General features: G+C 34.3%; 1 long non-coding RNA gene across 1 annotated transcript; it reads right to left on the bottom strand.

Moving 5' to 3' along the window:
• Nucleotides 1-4713: 4713 nt before the first annotated feature.
• Nucleotides 4714-5839, bottom strand: LOC144430365 (uncharacterized). Its single transcript, XR_013479491.1, has 3 exons — nucleotides 5726-5839; nucleotides 5119-5190; nucleotides 4714-5030 (listed from the first exon to the last, which is right to left on the bottom strand). It is a non-coding gene; the product is annotated as an uncharacterized LOC144430365 (long non-coding RNA).
• Between the last annotated feature and the right edge of the window lie 505 nt (nucleotides 5840-6344).

Raw genomic sequence — 6344 nt, 5'->3', positions numbered from 1 at the left:
CCAGATTCAAGTAATTGGGTGAAGCCGCGGGCCGCACTTTTATCTAAGGTTTAATTTCTAGTAGTTAAAGTAGTTGAAGTTTTTGCTAGCTAGTTTTGCTAATATTACAGTGGCACTCGGGTACTGGTATATCCTTTGCGACGCAAGTGAATTGGAATTGCTCGCACGTACCAGAATAACTAAACCATATAACTCGTTTCGTGGGCACACCATTCAAAACTGGAACTTCTCCGCGGGCCGCATAATTTTCCTCACGTGCCGCAGTTTACACACCCCTGCATTAGACTGATAGAAATTGAGTAGGTGTTTGATCAAGTGTGATGATTTATCAACTCATTTTATTGTTTCACTGTAATATATATAACATGCTGCAAACTCAGAGAGGTTGTCTATTCGAAAGAAAATGCAATCGTCTATTCATGCTATTCAAAGATGTCAAAGGACTTTCATGAGTTTATTCCACTCAACCGTGGGTACCCAGTGCTCAGCGTTAGGGATGCAATCCGGCTCACTACTAACACTTATTACCTTGCGTGAACTCGTAAGTTTGAATCCGTGTTCTGTATCATTGATAAATTCCTGACATTCGTAGAAGGTGGTTCAGGCGGAAGCAGGTTGTAGATAGCTTTCCATCTGGTACACGCATTTAGCTGAAATGGCAACCGACGAGAAACTGTAGTTCTGGTCATGAATATAGGTCGTAGACTCGTACTGTCGGTTATTCTCTCGACGGGATAAATTTGAAAAATCTTATCAATATTAGTTTGCAAATATTCTCACCTAATTCGAACTTAAGTTTAAATCATAAAATCATTTTAATTTGGCATCTGCTCCTGCATCATACGCGTGATACTTATTAAATATTTAATAATTGCAGTGATAACTGAGTCCTAAACGTTTCACAGAAGCCGAAAAAGATTCAGTTAAGGACGACGATCTTGAAACCTAATTTGCAATTCCTGCCATGTCTGTTTGTGTTGTCACGAGCTGACTAAGAGAGAGAGGGAGAGATTTATTATTTTGTCAATCAAAATAAATAGCAGTCATCGTAATAACAAAATTACATCAAATACTATGCAGAGATGAAGTCCATCATTTTCATAAAATATGAATATAAAGAGCACCACTGGTGAGATAAGTTATACATGAATAAACATATGATGATTTGTAAACAATCCCGAATATGAGTGCTAGTAAGATATATCAAGTTGAAGAATATTGATGTTAAAAAAAAAATTGGCCAAAACACAAATACAATGTTAAAGTATAATTTAGTGCTGGGTTAACCATAGGGGTGTACAACTTGAAAGATTTGTTTTAGAATTGGTTGTGAGTAATTAACTTACAATGAACACTATGGTTAGCATGATTTGATTTTACTCCAGGACTATAATGATGATATCAGACATGGAAGAAAATACTGTATTCAATGATACCTAAAACCATGGTCAAGCCACAACGAGTCTTATATATATATTTTATTCACAGGAAGTGTTCACCAGACACCTATACTGAAATATAAGTTTGGAGTGCAATATTGTATATAATTAAAATGTATATTACTATAGTACTAAGGACCTTCCTCATCTAACAACGAATCAGAATGCAACTACTGAAAATAAATATATAGTCCCAGGTTAAATATAGTAGTAAAGTTTCAACTGGGAAATTCTGAACTGAATAGATATTCCATTATGATATAATATGCCCATGATTTGATATAATGAATTTCAATCTGAATGACAAAGTACAAAGTAAGGTTGTAATACTTATATATATACGATTTTTTCACGATATAGAACCAGAGCCATCAGGCGAAGAGCAAAGGGCACAAAAATGAAAGATTGAAAGGATTCGCCACTAGTATGGTACTGGAATTTTGTTCTCGTCTGTCGATTTGCACTTAGTCAGCAATGAATGACTAGATAAGGTTCGACTGACGAATTTAACTAGGTGTTCAGAATACTATTGTCAACACTGTCGAGTTGGGAACAACAGTCCGCGTATAATAGGAATTTAGAAATTAATTTTTTTTAATGATAATCTGCTCTTTATGGGCGTGTACATGATGCATACATTTGCCAGTGTAAATTGATGATTGTACTTCTATTTAGTTTAATCAATGACATTAAACAACATGATAGGCAACTCTGACGTCACTCCATAAGACTACAGGCAAAACATTGTATTTCATGATACGCTCCAATGCACATATTTCTCGTCGCCTTTCGCGTCCGTTTTCCGCTCGCTTTTGCTACTCGGCGTTTTTTTTACGTGTAGTACCTGCCTTTTTGCGCCTGTAACGAAACAAAATAATCTCTATATCTAAGAAGTTTTGCTTACTTGGAAAGCTGGAATAACAGGCAAGCTGTAAAGAGCAATTCTGGACATCATAGACGTTTTTTTTTATCAGAGAAGATTACAAACGCGATAGCGGAAAGATTTGTGTGGAACATTTTGCAGATAATGACAAAGTTCAAAGTTAGTAATTTTAATGTTTGCGCTTAATCATTGAAATTTCATTTAAAGAGGGTGTCATACAAAACTGTGCTGCGATACAATTCCATAACACAAAGTTTGCACCTATCGAACTTGCTTTTGTAGGTGAATTTATTAGACATATTACATATTCAGTTAATCGTAGGTAACATTGCTGGTACATAATGCATCATAGAGGTTTGTTTAAATTTAGGAATTTAGCTCATAGCCCACTAATTAATATTATCTTCTATGCAGGAGGTTGCAGGGCTGAATTCAACTTGCAGCCTTACCAATCACCTGACGATGCTCATTTAGTTTGGCTCGAGCAAGTCTCCTTGAAATGCTTGTGTGGATGGAAACTACCTATATTTTTTGCCTTCCTCCGATTTTAGACAAATTTATTCTGAGGGATTTCGCATATAATTCTCACTGATTGTTGGCTGTTTATAATTCCTATTGATTGTGAATTCTGATTATAACAATGAGTTGAAAATTTTTTTACCTAATTTACTGGCACCTTTTTCTTGTCAATACTCCAAGCTGAGGTAATAAACATGACAATACATTTATGTCATCTGGAAGCAAAATATGCACACTAATTAATAGTTTGGCACATTGAGATAATACATCATGACAGAAAATACAAGTTAAAGATATGTATGACCATCACATGGTAATTAAAATTAAAAAAAATTAATAGGGGCTGTGGAGTATGGAAAGTTCAAGACAAAGAAAAAGACAAATGTTCATAGCTCATGAACTCTCAATTTTGCCTCCATTGCTTTGTGAAGGCCAATATATTTCGAGTGGCTGAATTGGTTTACCTTTATGATAGCAACGATTTTGTATTTAATATAGCGAGATTATTTCAATTTAATTGAAGTGATATAATCTCCCAAAGCAATGCTTGAATCGTCTAGAATAGATCAGTGGTGTCAAACTCATGGGTTTTCGAGAGCCGCATTGCATTTTGAAAATTGTAAAAAGAGCCGCAAACAGTTTTTGATAATGTATACTTAAAAGATATTTTTAAGATAGTTTTAATTTGTGACATATATTGTGATGCAACTAAACAGTTGGATTAAGTTTTATTATTTTCTTCAATTTCAAATGCAATTACATATTAATATTTGCATTCCACTATTATTGCAACATTTGCAAGTTACAGTATTTATTATAAAAAATCGTAAAATTCTATGTACAACCATCAAAATCATTTTTGAACAAGCTTTGAATAAGGAAAGAATAATACATACACTAAAAATAACTTAATCTAAATATATGAACCTAAAATTAACAAAAATACTACAGTATAAACTCAATGTTTTAATAATTACATTTGTCCTGGCGTTTGGCATCTTTTTTGTGTCACCAGCATACTAAGGCCAGTCTGAAATGATTTTATAGTACCAACTCTAACTAACGAGGCCACATGATCATGGGTTTATCTGGATCTTTACGAATGTTTAATTAATTCCAGTAATGCAAAAAAGTTACTTTTATCATTTCAAGTATAGATCAGTAAAAAAACAAATGACAGATTTTTTCGACAAGACATTTCGCACTACATTGCGTGGCATAGGATTGCTTGAATTATTATTGATATTGATTTTTAGTAACTAAGTCGTTGTATAATTATATTAATATACAAACACATGGAAATTTTCTGTTCGAAGTTGGTCTTCGAATTTGTCATATTGACTGCTGAGCTTATTGTGTTTTTTGATTGTATTGATGGAAATATGACAAATTAAACAATGTGCTTCAGAATTTTGTGAAGAGCAGAAATGTTACAACTCCCATTTTCTTCGAAAATGCCACCTTCTTCATGTACTTTGCGTTTAATTTAATTACTCAAGTGTTTTATTCAAGTATTCTTTTGCTAGCTTGATGTGTATTCTTAATTGGGTCAAAATGTGGACAAAAAAAATCGATATTCCAAAACTACTTTCAGTGAATAGTTTTCTGTGTAAATAATCAATTTCACTTTAGAAGGTTTGAAAAATCTATTACATTTAGATAAAAAAAAAAACTTCCAAAATACTATTACAATTATTGTTAATCGAGGGCCGCACTGGAAGTTCTCTGGGGCCGCGAGTTTGAGATCCCTGGTCTAGATTGAAGTTGTTCAAAAAATATATGATAGTATTTTATCATGAATGATGATTATACCCCTTCCGGAATTTCTTCTATAGTACTATTTCTTCTATAGTATAGTTGATGAACCAAATATAACACAGGTGCAGTGAGGTACCCGTAATCCTCATTTCCAAAGCTGTTTTAAGTATGTCTGGCGTGTTTTGTGCCTTTTTACAAATAAGACCGCTTAAGCAATCTTACGCTTTGGAATTTTTAGTTATTTTCCTCAAGCCCTGCAGGATGTGGGGGCCATACACAACTCTACCGGAGGGTCAAATGTCTTTGCATGCCTCCATAGGTTGTTTTTCTATTGCAAATTTCTATTTTCAATTGCATTATATTTCTTGGAATCACACTGTCACTGATATGTCGCCAGACTTCTGATATCTCCCCGTCTGCTATAGTTGTCCCTTGAATAAAATAATAGGAAATTGAGATTAGACGAATAGTTGAAAGTTTTGCTTTATGTCGGCTTAATTTCTTGATTGATATACTTACTATTTCTGCTATTGCCTCTTGTGCTGCAAGAGTCTCACAATGCTTAGACAGGTTTGTCCACAACTTTCACATCTGAAGAAAGAGAGGAGATTTATTAATTTTCGTTAAGAATAAATAAAGCAGTCTATATGATTCAGAATGGAAAAGCTAATAAATCCAATATCTCATGTTTTATTTAAAAAATATTTTACTGAATTTGGTATATAAACCAACTAATAAAAGGGTTTAATCAGAAAATTACAAGCATTCGTGGCTCCAAATACTTGAGAAATCAGACTATACAATATAGACCGGTGTGAGTGAAATGTTAGGTGAACTTGTTAACACTTTGATTCAATACGCAAATAAAAGTGAATGCGTAATAGTATGTTACAATGAGCAGCAATCAATAATGAGTATATATCCTCACTGATTAAAAAAATCTAACTGGAGGTGCATGAACTATTTGAAACCATAACGGGTAAGTAAATATGTAATTTCGGCAAATGGGCAACTACGTACCGTACTGAATTAATAACTTCGTAGTATTTGACAAAGGCTGGCTTTCCCACATGTACTTAACAGTGCGATGCCCGGGTGTGATATACAACAATGGTATTCACCTTACCTTTTACTGATTTCTTTTTACCCCAACTTTCAAAAATATCATTAAAATCGACAACAACTGTCAAAGCAGGCACGAACACCATTCGTGCTACGCCTTGAAAGCAGCACACATCCGCTTCTTTTCGTCTCGTCAAGTATGTGCATTGGAGCGTGCTATCGAATACGATCTTCGGACAAAAATGCCGGAGTTGCGCATCATGTTGTTTACAATTCTGTTGTTTCGTTCCACGCAATAATAACTCGTGGACTACTTTTTGTGGCTGTCCAGGACCAAATATGGACAATAACTGAAAGTGGCGTAGGCTAATAGGTGAATTAATCATGTTTTCTCGATTCAATGCCTAAGCCTATCTATGCTTAATTAGTAATGTGACTTTTATTTAGCAGTATCTCTGGAATCTTGCAAAATTTGCTCCTTAAATTTGACCGTAAATTTATACTGATTTGGTTCTCTCTTAGAGAATTAAGCTTCAACGCCTCCTAAATATAATCGGTAGCCCATATGGAACACTTATTCACATGATACGTGAGCTTGCGTTCTCTTCTGAAGCATAGCTTCTTGTGGTCACTCATATTTGGATGAAGCTTTAGTTTTTCCCTTTGCATGTTAGGCCATGGTA

Source organism: Styela clava, chromosome 12, assembly GCF_964204865.1.
Source record: "Styela clava chromosome 12, kaStyClav1.hap1.2, whole genome shotgun sequence".
Classification (NCBI taxonomy): domain Eukaryota; kingdom Metazoa; phylum Chordata; class Ascidiacea; order Stolidobranchia; family Styelidae; genus Styela; species Styela clava.
This window is presented reverse-complemented; position numbering and strand designations above follow the sequence as displayed.